Below are 14,202 nucleotides of genomic sequence, written 5' to 3'. Positions count from 1 at the left end.
ACTTGGTAAAATACAACCCAAATTTGGTTTCCTTACAATTCGGGCCAGAAAAAGAACTTCGAAATCTTATAAAAACCGAACCCACCCCAGCGTATCGAAGTAATTCGACCCTCAAATCAAATCTGAGGAAACTCCAATCTTTTTAATAACCCCTCGGGAACTTTCAATCAAATTACATTAAAATCATTTTCGAATTCTCGCTGGATCACACCCTATTTCCAGAGAGTCAAAGAGAGAAAGAAATAATAAAAATAAAATAATAAAATTGGTTTGAAAACCCTAAAGAAAAAAATTTAATATATTTTAAGAAAATCTTTTTTACCCTGAAAGTGCAGAAACGGCCCATCCTTAGATTTGAAATATACGCGCTTTTTTAACTCAACCAGCTGCCAGTATCATTCCGAAACCACCGCCTAGCGCTGTTAAAGGCGGCGATAAGTCGCAGTTTGCGTCAACTTAAGCTCTTTCTCGGTCTCTCACATCATGGTGGAAAATCGCCCTCTTACCAAAATTTAAAATAAAACGCAACGAATAGTTTGGAATATTCTCGATAGATGGCGTTTTTACTAATCTCCAGCTGCGTTTGACAAAGAATGATTTTTCAATATTCGCCCAATCGGCACGTCAAATTCAATTGTCTTTGAGAGCTAAAGTTGGCGGCTAAAAAAAACCTCGCCTATTCACTCTTTAGACTCGTCAACTTTGCCTTTCCTCCGATAGAGGGAGGGCGAAAAGTAATAAAAATTCACCGTTCTACTCGACCCCTCCCCCTTCCACGTCGCTAGGGGGCGCGCGTCACTATAGCTTAATATTCGTAGGGTAGAGCGGAAAAAACCCGTCGCGAAAACAAAATGATTTTGACAGATTTTTATTTTTGTACACCACTCTCTCCCAACTCCGTAGTCCCTGAAAACCGCTTTGCCCATATATTTTGTATGGCGCGTTGACACCTGAATATATCAGGTTGGCGCGTTTAATATTATTTCTTTACCTGCGCTGTTCTCGACGAAAAATTGGCTCGACTCGGTCGCTGACTCTTTTATTTTCGCAGGTGGTTTGTTCTTGTATTATTCAAATGGGAGGGATTGTCCTGGTTGACGTTAGACAACAATTCTTATAATAACTGGCGGTGACGTCATCATATTGACCTTACGTTATTGGGTAGTATTACAATTTTTAATTTGAATATTCTTTTATAGTAGCAAAAGTATATAATATATATCTTACGAAGGAAGAGAATAACATTCGCTGTATAGACAATTATTTACTTCTACTAAGTCATTAAAGGGAATTTAACCTAAAGTATTTGTGCCGGCCCACAAAGGAATAGTTCCAATATTGTCCGCTCCTTCCTGTGACTTTTGATATTTTCGGCTTTGCGTGGTGGTTTGTTGCGCAGGTAATCCCCAAAATTGTAATCCCTTCGTAAATAACGCGTTGGTTATATGCCCTTTAAGAATAACGTTGCGAATGAAATTAGCCTTTTCAGTAGCGGCCAGTGTGATAAATAAGGCACTATTACAGGCCAATCGCCCGTTTAAAAATTAGCTGGGTCAGTTTAAAAATTAAATGTTTGGGGTGTTAGTGGCCCTCGTGACCACTTAATTAATTCAAAGTTTTTTCCCTACAAGATTTTAGTTCATTAAAAAATACTTTATTAATCCTTAAAATTGTTTGGTCTTGGATTCTATGCTGTGTGCTTGCCAAGCACTAACCTACTAAGCCTATGCCCTAGCACATATTGTCAAGAATAGATAATTTGATCATAACTTATGAAAGCCTGATTTTGGAGGTTAAAAATGGTAAGTGGCCAGTGGCCAGTTTTTTTAATTAAACTACCTAGGCTCTACTGACCACAGCTCCAGTTTAAAAAAAATCCTTATTTCTCAGCCTGGTAGCGGCAAACATGAGAAGCTTTTAAACTTGTGGATTTTCGTCTGCTAAACAGATAATTTTTAGTAGACGAAAGTGCAATAGTTTATGAACTTCTCGCGTTGGCCACTACGTGTCTCTATGTAAACTGAAAACCCTAATTCTTAAGCACGTAGATATAGAAAGTGTAACTAGATAAAATCGCGAGCGCAGCGAGCGCAAACTTTTTCGTAAGCAATAACTGGCAATAACGAATATTTAAAGTACTGGCTAGACTCGGGATGAGTGACAATGTCACTTCCGCACGTGTATCAAACGAAGTTTTTTAATACATTTGCGAGAAAATGATAATATTAATGATCCTATTAATATATTTAATATATTAATATATTTTACTGTGCTGCGTTGCGGATATTTCAATTCATTTTTACGTCTTACTGTTTATTTCTTAATGTTGCTCTCCTTTCGCAAAAAAAAATCTGTCCTAAGGGGGGGGGTTTGAACCCCCTAAACCCCCCCCCCTTATATACGTCCTTGCTAATACTTACAACCTTGGGATAATAATTTCTTTGGACCTAATGGTATCTAGTCTCTACGACAATAAACGCGAATAAACCCATTCCTTTTGTAATTGTCTAATCATTTTTCATATATCTTTACGAAGTCGCGATACCAACTGCCTCTCGCTTACGAGTAAATTTGAGTCTTAGAAGCAGTGTTGCTAGTTTTTGGAAAAAGGTCATTTTTTTTGAAAAACATTGATTTTGTGGGAATTTTCACATCTGCGGTTATTTAACCTACGTTTTTTTTAAATTTTACTGTCAATTATCTAGAGCAGTGTATTGTCGTGAATCTTAGGATTTTATAAATAATATAAGGAGACGCCACCTAATACTACAAAAAAATCGATGTATCGGCCTAACAACCAAAATGTTTAAAAATTGTAAATTCAATATTATGGCATGTTTTCCGTTGAGTTTTCGTTGGGGGCGGGGCTAAATAGGGGTGTGGGAATTCGTGGGAAATTCAATAATAATAATAATCAGCTAGGCTAATACCCAAGGCACCACCTTAGGCCTTAGTCAAAGAGTGACTTGTAAAGCCTTTAATTCAGGTGGCCGGGTTACTGTCCAGCAATGGGAATTTCGACTTTCGAACATTGGCAACATTGCTTAAAAGTGTAACCGCCCATAAGCGGGCTAAATTTAAGATATCCCAAGGCTTCGAGACAAAAAAAAAAGAAGGTTGGAGCGGTTTATTTATATCTACCATCAGCTCTCGCGAGTATAGAGCAATCCCGTGAGAATAACGCCCTCTACATACGAAAATAGGAACTAGTAGGCCTGATCTTTAGCGAGCGAGGGATTTCGAAGTCGTAGCACGAAGGGGTTAGCTTCGATGACACTTTAGTGCTTTTTCGGCTGGTTTTCTCTAGACCTTTTATCGGCGGCAGTCCCCTTACCAGCCAGAATCTGCTATTTAATCTAGATTAAAAACTAACCGAGGGGAAATAAAACCTAGATGACGCTTTGAATTTCAGTAGATAGAACGTGTTTAGTGTACTGAAATAAACATTGCCGGAGTAATATTTTTAAATATGATTGGTTTTTTCTTTACTTTTGCCCCCAAGATATTATTGGGAGTAGTAGGCGACAAGACTTTGCCAATTTTGTCTAGACAACACTACATTGAAATGTAAGTGAATGTAGTAACTCCGAATACCATTTAGAATGTTTACTATTTCCTTAGGTACCATATCACAATTTCCACCGTGATTGCCTAGATAAGGAAAATCAGATTAAAATAGTAATGCAGTATTGTCCAGACAAATGTTTCGTCGTCGTGTATCCTACTACACGTAATAATATTATGGAGGGCAGAAGTAAAGACTTTCTCTTTATATTTTTATATTAAGTTTTTTTTTAGTTCTTTTGGATAGTATTATGATGGCGCAATAAGAGTAGCCCATTTTTGTGGGGAAGCTATTAAGCGGGTTTAGGGTTTATGGGCGATTAGTTCGCGCGATTTACTACAGATGGCGTTGATTCGGCGCTTTCTGTTCGTAATTAGTGTTGTTAAGGCTATATAATATGGAATTGAATTTTTACCGGTGATAAATATTAGGCAGTTGTCGTTAACTGTGATACTCCGATCGTTTTGGCCGTCATAGCTAAGGGCAAATTGCCTGTAAAATGCGTTTTTATAAAGCATTATGTTCGGAATTGTGTTAAAGCAATTTCTGAATAGTAGAATGGGACAACTTTCGCAATTTGCGACCGAAACGAGTCTACTTGGCGCTGAGGTGCTCGACCGAGGTAGCGTTTATGATCTAACGTCTGTGTTACGATGATCTTGTTCTGGAACCTAGGAGCACAAACACAAGAAGAACGCAGCTAGCCTTTAAACACTCTAACGCAGTGTTGCGTACAAATTTTATTAAACGAACCTTTACACTGCACGTTTTACTGAAAGGTGGATGACAATTTCCGAATTTTCTCCTTCCGACGGCAGCAGGCGCTAACTTGTATAACCAATGAAAACTGCACGCAGGAAAATGCACGACGTTTGACGGGTCGCGTTCTCCTTGTGTGGTGGGGTGCTGTGTTTGTTGCTCCTAGCTGGAACAAAAGGTGTACACTTTTTACGCTAAATTAAACCATTCGCTTGTTCCGGTGGAGATAATTACTCTACCAAGGTTGCCACGGTACCTGGAAGACCTGGAATTTTTGGGAAAGTCAGGGAATTTTAAAAAATAATCTAAAAATCAGGGAAATGTCAGGGAATTTCATTTCGGTTGCAAATAGGAAACTTTTACTAAAGAATAGGTTAAAAATTACAAAATAAGACAAGGAAAATCTCCGGAGATGGTTAGACAAAACCTGGAAAAGTCAGGGAATTTGATGGTGAAAAAAATATGGCAACCCTGTCTACACCGTCAAGCTCCCAGTATAGGCCTTTCAATGAAGCCTGTTCAGCACTCGCCAAGGAGTATTAACATTCCGCGCCTGGACTAACAAGATTCCTTTTTGTATAGTCTTTGTCACTTGTGTTCGCTTGGGGAATAAAATAAGGAAATATTTTTAACGCTGTAAACGTTAGGCCTAAGTTGGAATTCGGGATCATTGATATAGATAATAAGTCGGGATTTCATTATTCTAAAATGCCTAAAAAAGCTACGCGGGTTAAAGGAAACACTTGTTGCATTCCGGATTGTGAAAGTAATACGTTGAGTTCTAATGGGATCAGTTTTTCTCGTTTTGAATTTTTCTTCAATACATTCGGAGATTTGAGCATTAACTGTACTTTTGCTGGTTTTGGGGTTTTATTACCGTTTAGTGGCTCAAATATCTTCTCTATTTAACTGAAAACTAGAAATTATTAAGTTATTTACATTAGATTTATTTCATTTAATTAAAATTTTAACTTACCCAACGTTAAATATCTTAACGAAGGACCACAGAGAACGGTAACGCGTGTGCCGAGGCTTACAGTTTAAAGCGAAATCTTGGATTGAAGTTGGCTGTTTCAAAGAGGGTTGGCTGTACAACTACCCGATAAAATCTGGTAGCCGTGTAACAGAAATTAAATCACCTAGTTCCGGTTTTACGCGGTGGGCGGGATGGAAGGGGGACGTAACTTTTATTGAAAGACCTATTGGGGCTACACTTTTTACTCCTCTTGAAAAGGAGGTCTAAAGAGAGTAAAATGATAGAATCGTCTGCTTAAACATAATTTATCTGTGAAAATGGCCACAAGGAACCATTTTAGGGAAATATTTTTACCCTGACTCGAACTATTCGCCACCACAGAAACGGGGTAAAATTACTTCATAAGGTTACACTTCTTATCCTACTCCAAAATAAGCGAAAAATAGCCACCTATTAAGCCCCATTTCCATACTCGCTGGTAGTGGCTAAAAATCGTCAAAATCTGCTTCAGCTACACATTTTTTCACTTTCCGCGTCGATCTGTTTCAAACAGATATTTTGGTTTACTTTCACGCTTGAGAGTGGCAGAAGTGAATTTTGACGATTTTTATCCGGTACTAGCGAGCATGAAAATGGGGCTTTATAGTTAAAACTTAAAAATTCTTGGAACGTATTTTAAAAAATTTAGAAAAAAAACTGTAAAATTAAAATTAAACGCAAATGTTAACCTTTTAATACGCGTAAATCCTTAAAAGTATTTTCTGCCAAACGCTAATAGCGTCTGCTAATACGCTACCGATTTAGTTTGGATGGAAACCCAAAGAGGGCGTAGCGATAGTTTTCAGTCTTAAAGTCTACCTGCACTGTCTCCTATTTTCTCGGTGCATCTCCTTATAGCACCTTCTATAGAAATTAATTTCCGTTTTTAAAAGTGCACGTGACTTAATTTATAGCATCACTGACGTCACAGATGCTAGTTAATTTGGCGGGCTCGAATGTAAATAAGATTTAATTCGTGTCGCTAATGTACTCATTTAGACTACAGCAAAGCCAACCGTGAAATAATTATTCCCTGGTAGAAATGTTTCTTTCATCCACTGGTATTTAAAACCATGATAGGGTAATCAGAGCCCTCTATTTTTAATGTTTAGTATGTTTTCATCGTACAACGCGACATAACTCGTCCTGGAAATTTGGCCTAAAAATTTATAGGGTGTAGCCAAACGTTGCCATACGTAATCATGATCTAGCCAATTTGGCGGTTTGATTAAAATATATTTTGTTTGGCTTCTTTTACGTCATACATTCAAGATTTCGTGTTTTCGGGTCAATTGAAAGCGGAAGTTTGTCTGCTAAAATTCATATTTTCTATTTGGAATAACTTATAAAATAATTAATATTTTAATATGAAATTTTGAGTGTTGACAACTATATTTAATCTTATAAAATATAAAATTTTAATTTTTGGGTGCAGGTAGACTTTAAGAAATCGTAAAAATTACGTTATCGTGAACTTTAATTTAAAAAATTTCACTGACGTTGGTAATGTCGGCAAAATTTGGAACAAAAGTTGACGAGAAATGAATTTTCCAGAGTTGCTGAAACTGTCCGTTCTTCTGAAAAAATACTACATTTGTCAAGTTCTTTTACATAGAAAACAATAGGGTTCTTTGATATTTCGATAGCCTTTGAGTAAGTGCAGTCAGAGTACATATAGAATGTGTATCTATGAAACTGTCTCGCTGACGTCAATGCACTTACTACCCGCCTTTAGGTTGAAGCGTTGTATAAGTATTCGGTTTACATTCGCTCAAGTTACTTCCAAAAAAGATAGAATACAGAAACGTGATCGACAAAAACATTACAAATTGCATTTTAATTTAACCTTTAGTGGTCACATGAGCAACCGGAAGTCGTATTTCCCGCACGTGGGAAACAAAACAAAAATCTAAAACACGTACACAAATATCTCAAAACTTGTTAGATACTTTACTTTCCTTCTCGGAACGCGAGGCCTATTATAGGTCTATAGTAGAAAAAAGCGAAACGAGGTAACCGCCAATAAATCCATTTTCATCAAAGTAAAATCCATTTCATCATGGGTTCGGCGATACAGCGACGAAGCCTAATTCTAACAAAATAAATCTCATTGAGAGCTGTCACTGAGCTGGCACGCTCGACTGGCTCGATGTCGAGGGCGAAAAAATCAAGAGAAATATCCGGTGGAGATTAATGCGCGGGTGACAGGGGTCCTTCAGTGACGAGTAATAATGGTTTTCGTCGGACCAGGAATGATTCTTCATCCCATCAGAAAGTCTGAACAGGCCGTGGCCAGCGGCTAGATCGCGGCGCTAGAACTAGTTTCCACCTGATTAGCCACAATGAGATTCTGGACGTCCCCAAATTTTAATGTCTAACGCCAGGCCTTTGCGCCATTATCATGCCTCCGAGGCTTAGGAATATTGCGCGTCCGATTTTATCGCTCCATCCTGGACTAAAAAAAAAGCAATTTTGGGCTACAGATATTGACAGCTTGGGGTTTAGTCGGTAACGCGACGCGGAATTATGGGTTTTTGTGGTAATTTTGTCGTATCGATTGTTGACACTCGCGCCAGGTGGCTTTTTAGCGCGTCCCTCGGTGATGATGATAGCTCAGGCTTGTTTCGCGTACAACTAAGGCCTAACTAAAGTCGATTTGTAATTAGTATTATCTGCTCTTTCGGTATCTATCGTTTTTGACGTGGCTTTTTTGTTTTTTTCCGTAACGGATATTTTGTAAGGACTAGGTTCTTTGTCTGGCGCTGCTTTTTCCCCGCCTGTGTATCACTCCGCGTGTAGCTTCGAACGGACGTATGCCCAAGCACGACTGATAGGAACTTCAGTGCCTAATTTTGTTCCTTATTATTGGTCCTAGGTTCGATTAGCTTGTTTTATAAAGAAATTGAATGTGAACTGACCCGAATGTTTGGGTGCTTATTGATTTGGTCAGTGGCGTAGTGAGGTTATTTAGCGCCCAGGGCCAAACTCCTAAATTTGCGTCCCCCCCCCCCCACCTACAAAATAAATATTAATATATTACAATTTAATTCATTTATTAAAAATTTCCAGTTTCCAATATCCGCTTTAATACTTTATCCGCCTTTTTGGCGCCCCCCTTTTTGGCGCCCGGGGCGTATGCCCCTCCTGCCCCCCTCACTACGCCTCTGGATTTGGTCGCTACCAGCCTACCAGTGTAAAAAGGGCGTCAGGGTACGTTTTTTTGTGCATAGCCTCCTTTATTTATTTATAATAAATAAAGGAGGCTATGTTTTGTGTGATTGGGGAATATGCTTGGGCTTGGGTTTTATTAGGGTCACACTGACCTTGCTACTTCTAGTCTTTTGTCAAGATCCAGGGCCCCTAGGCATGAGCCTACTCAGCCTATTTGTTAAGCGCCATCTGGTAGCACAGAGGTTATGGTAATTAAACGGAAAAACTGGTATCGTCCACTACAAATCTTAGCATACTTTATAGTTTTTAAACGCTGATGAGACCTAAACCACATGGCGAACCCAAGGAAAATCTCTTTGATACTTTTCAGTATTACACCAAAAAGACCCCCTAAAATATCGCTCCCTATCGTAGCGGCAGCGTGAATTATTTAGTTTTATCACCCGGCAATTTCTCAGTCTACCAGATTCTTTGTAGATAAATATAATGTAGGTGTGTACCTTTTCATATTTTAACTATTTTTTGTTCAATCGAAAAGATGTTTATTATAATTTATGATTACATAAGACGATGAACGTGTTAAATTCGAGAAACTAGTACTTGAGCAGGGACACCGCGAGCCCCGTTGCAACTATACGGCAGTTATTTAGTACTCGTTCGAAAGCTTTGGAAATCGCAAAACAATCGAACCTAACAGGGATTAACTAAGTAGCCGCGCTAAAGGATAAGCTGCAGGCGTAGAAAACCTCTTTATATGGCAACTTCCAGAAGTTACGGGTTTTTTCTTGGCTACAGTAACGTTTTTTTGGGGAGAGCAACGGAAGTAGGGTCCAATTTGTTGTTTGCCACGTATGGAAGTTAAACGTAAATTTTATATTATAAATTGCTTACCTGATTTCACTCCAAGTAATTCGTAGGTGTGCTTCGAAAAGTTAGAAGACATGGCGACAAGTAGCCACATGATTAATACATGATGAATGCTTTAAATTTACCGACAGCCATATTTGAAGTGTGGTAAAAGTTTATTCAAAATATGGTAATTTTCACAAATTTTTCAATCTGATAATATTCATAAATTTTTCAGTCTGATAGTTTTCACAAATTGGTCAATTTTATAATTTTTCGCAAATTTGTCAATCTGATAATTTTCTCAAATTTAATCTGATAATTTTCACAAATTTGTCAATCTGATAATTTTCACAAATTTACCAATCTGATTATTTTCACAAATTTCTAATCTTAATATCGGATAATTTAGAAAATTTGCTTTAATCTTCAATACACAAATACATAATAAATATACACTTGAATTGCATATTAACTGATATTAATTAGTTTGTGAGAGTGCTGACTTAGGGATTTTATACAGATTTCGAGATTTTAGAGCTATTTTTGCCCAGATTTCAGAATTTTGGGAGATATTGAAAAAACTTCACATTGAAACCACACTCGCAAGTCCTAATATACGATGATAGATTCTACATGATCATCGAGTGATTCCGGAGTGAAAGGAATATAACATAGCCAGAGGCCATTATCTTACCTTAATTTAGCTAGAGCTCTCCCAATTGGAAAGTTCCCCAAACCCCTTCCATCTGCAACCGGTAACAGTAAGCCCTCATTGGTAGTTCGTTTTGCCCTCCAGGTAAGGCGCCACCCAACTGCTATTAGAACTTCCGCGTGGCCCCCTTACGAGATAGTTTCACGTAAGGTGGGTTGTGCCCTACCATGGTCTTTACCTCAGTGCCAAGTGAAGGTAGATGACCACTAGCGACATCTGGAGAGAGGTTCCGGAAAGAGTAATTATTTCGGAAACACGAGGGGATCGGTCTGATTTTAGCGGGTCTCTGGAATTAGTCTTTTCAATGAGTCTCTTTTTTCTGATTGGTTATCGGCAGTCTGGGCGATGATATCGGACTTGGTTCGGGCCTCGTTAGAGTGGGTTTGGTACAATGGCTTATAGCCTGAATGCGTTATTATATGGGCTAGTTTGGGGTTTTCATTGCGCCTTGAGGTAAATCAAAATGCATCTTGGACGAAGAAAGTGAATTGAAGCAATCAATAGTTTCCGGTTGATGACGTCACTCTCAAAAGAGCGCTTTTACCCCTAAGCTACTTCGCGTATTCCGAATTTTCGTGTAGTTCTTGATGACCATAAAATATTTAGACCGAATAACAACGCAACCTACGAAGTTTACTAACCACGTATGTCGATCATAACGCCAAACACTGAAATAGACGGTTTTAGCAAATTTATCGAGTTACAAATCTTTGAATAAATCAAGTTATATTTAAGCCTATAGAAAAAAATTAAAAAGTGGACATCAAGTGTAGGGAGCTGTTGGCTCGCGTGGCATGAAGGGTTTGCCACCATATTCCTACATATTGTAACCAGATCACCTGATTTAAAGGAAATAAAAGTGGATAGATGACTGGGGCCTAAGGTGGTGACTTATTATAATTTTTATTAAGCATTCTTTAGATAGTTTCTAACAAATATTTTGCGGTCTAATTAGTCTAGCAAATTTTAAATAAACTGAAGCCAGTGTTATTGGCTAATTAGAAACAAATTTCGGTAACTCAGAACGGTGATGTCTAACTTGGAATTGCTAAGAAAACGTATGATCTGTTTAGGTAGGTAATTGGAAACGGCAAATTTATGATCTAATATGATTAACAAACAGTTTTTACTTGGCAGCATTGCGTCGACGCAAAAAATAATATCCTTAGTCCTAATGCTTTGTTTCCAGATCGTTTTTAATTTACCTAAGCCTAGGCCTAGGAAATTTTTGAAAAGCTGTTGGCGAACGATTTTAGGTATTTGTTTTTCATTTTAATTATATAGAAAAAATCGTGAAATATTTATATTTTTGACCATTCACTTTTTTGGTTTTCACAACATAATTTTAAATTATGTTTTGAAGGAATTTTTGCAGTTGTAAAAAGTTGATATTATAAATTAAAAGATTGTCTTTCACGTAGATAAAAGTAAGGATTCTCTAACTTTAGTGCAACGTTATTAACGATGCCACATAAAGGGAACCTGCATTAAATTTTCCATTTACTTAAGTCGTTTATTTGGTTGGTGCGCTATTAAAGCCCGCAGGGTACACGACGACGAAAAGCACGATTTTTAAGCTAATCACCTTTATCTGATGAACTACTGTCTAAACATTTATTACGATTTCGTGTGTCCTGCTTTACCAAAATAAATATTATTTTTAGTAATAAGTTTTCTACATCTATAGTCAATTCCAAGCATAGTGATAAATCTCTATCGGAAAGGTCTCTAACATCTCTAACCTTTCCCTTTGCGGTAGTTGGAAGCGCACTTTGACCCGAACTATAGGAGACGCGGACATAATAGAACTTTTTGAGGTACGGGTACAGCTGGTAATGTAAGGGCCGGTAAAAAGCAAAATTTGAAGCAGTAGAATTCCTACTTCGATTGAAAACTAGGCCCGTTTTTCGAATTCCCTGGAGGGTTTTAAGACCTGGATTTTATTTTCAGTGAAAACCGTTAGATGGAGCCCGGAATTATTTCCACCATCGCTTCCCTCGTACCCTTTTACCGAATTTCTTCAAAACGGCCCCGAGGTACCTTAGTCTGAAATCGCCAGGGACCATCTCGGGTCCGGCGTTACCCGCTAGTTCGCGTCGAATTGAGAATTCCCGGGAGTGTGCAACGCGGTAGTTACCCGATGAGGCTCTCTTCCCTTTATAAGGCCTCTACGTTTTCTACCAGGTTTTTATTTTTTATTTTTCAAATTCAATTCTGAGATAAATTTTATTTCGCGGGAGTCAATTTATGGTGTTAATAGAAATTTTTGGCCGTAATTTTATTTTTGGCTGTTTTTATACCTTGTTTCCCCGCTATAGCTGTAATAAACGCCAGATAGCAGCGACGTCTAGCGATAAAGGTCTGCGAAAGGGTGTTGTTAAATTAAACGCAAACAAAATAGCGAGGAAAAAGGTTCGAATATAAAATAACGAGTATTTTTATTCAAAGTGTTTTTGTTGACGCGAAAACTTTTGAAGTAATGTTTAATCAGGCCATTTATTAGAACTAATAGTAATAACGCGAACGTTGTAGAGGTTTTAATCTTACGTAATTTGTGACATTGTAAAAATGAGTAACATTAATTATACATTAAATGCAATTTTGTTTCAATTTACAGATCGAAATGTTAAAGGACTCGATGGTAACCTGTATTTTCATTTGCAACGATTAAACTTCTAATTGTGGAATTTTACCAAAATCAAGTACACCTAAATGGTGAGTTGATTTTTACGTTAACATTTTCGATTTAGGTGCGTTGGTGCTTTAATTGTTTAAACGTAAACACACTTCTTTCACACAACAAAAGCGTAATTATTACTAACTAACTCTGCGTATGCGCGAAGGTAGCAGCCATGTTTTAAATATTCGAATTATCGTCTACATGTACTGCTTTTAAACTTTGTCTTTTCCATTGAGTTGGTCCTTTCGATGACTTTCAATGAATTTTAAAATATACGCAACCTTTTATATTTCACGTAGTTAAGTCCCCCTTTAGACATTCCACGTGCATACGGTACATAAATATATAATTTTATATTTATAGAAATATATTTCACGTAGTTAAATCCCCCTTTGACATTCCACATGCATATGGTACATAAATATATAATTTTATAGTTATAGAAATATCATTGTCGGGATTCTTAGTGTAGTAGCTCACCCAACGCAAAAGCCGCTGGGTTAAACTAATCTGTAATTTATGCGGTTTTACAATGTACTTAAAATAATGAATTTTTTATAACCTTTTATTATTAACCCAATAATAGTTAATATTTAAAGGATTTAAATATGGAAATGGGTCAACGTTTTATTTATAAATCTGAACGCTAAAGATCCGTATTTCGCTGAGTTCAGAATAATTCTTAAACAATGACAAGGCCTAAAATATTTCACGTCCAATTTCGTATTTGCCCAATGCTCATTCCAAATTCCAAACGAACAAAAAAATCGATCGAAACTTAATTTTTTTATTCTTTTTAAAACAATTTCAGCTACAAATTCACCTTGTAGCTTGAAAAATTATGTTTTTAACCCTTGGAAGTCTTAACCTTAGGCTCATCCCTTATATTTTGTAAACCGAGCTTTAACTCTAAAACGACCTGTTTTTATCAAATCTACTCTTCAGCATGCTGGACCCTTAGATGTCGCTACTTAGTAACGTTGCCTATTTAACTCGATTCGTTATAAATCGTTAGGTTTAGTTTACAGCGAAGACTAAGGCTACCATAGCCATTTTGTTTGGATTCTGATGGGTGTGGGGGGAATTAATTTGAGCCGTGGCTGACGCTAGATGGCGTTTTATGATTAGGGGCAGGAACAGGGGGAAGTCCAAACGCAAACATGGAGAGCTTCGAAGTTTGTTCGCCGGAGAGCGGTTCCCGCTTCTGCAGGGGGCTTCTAGATTATGTAAACATTGGGAATTTTGGGCGCAAACCTTGGGTTCCTTTTCTATCCGTAGAGAAACTCCACTTTATCGGAGCCCCTTTGCCAAAAAATTAGTTTATCCATCATATTTTGGAGCGTTTGGGTCATGCTGACATCTGGTGGTCGTTTTTGGATGGAATTAAAAAACATTTGGTATTTTAACGGGTTTAAATGTTATCGGGATGCTGTAATGATCGTGGTATCTAC

The 14,202-nt window shown here is 37.6% G+C and overlaps 1 protein-coding gene across 3 annotated transcripts in view; it reads left to right on the top strand.

Moving 5' to 3' along the window:
- Window positions 1–14,202, top strand: part of LOC149962227 (metabotropic glutamate receptor-like) — a 331,639-nt gene that overhangs the window by 141,030 nt on the left and 176,407 nt on the right. For all 3 annotated transcript variants that reach the window (XM_090179170.1, XM_090179168.1, XM_090179175.1), the window contains exon 3: window positions 12,689–12,786. The gene's annotated coding sequence lies outside the window, so the exon portion shown is untranslated. The remainder of the gene's footprint in view (window positions 1–12,688; window positions 12,787–14,202) is intronic.

The sequence above is a fragment of the Leiobunum rupestre genome, chromosome 1, assembly GCF_980474605.1.
Source record: "Leiobunum rupestre chromosome 1, qqLeiRupe1.1.hap1, whole genome shotgun sequence".
In the NCBI taxonomy this organism is placed as follows: Eukaryota; Metazoa; Arthropoda; class Arachnida; order Opiliones; family Sclerosomatidae; genus Leiobunum; species Leiobunum rupestre.
This window is presented reverse-complemented; position numbering and strand designations above follow the sequence as displayed.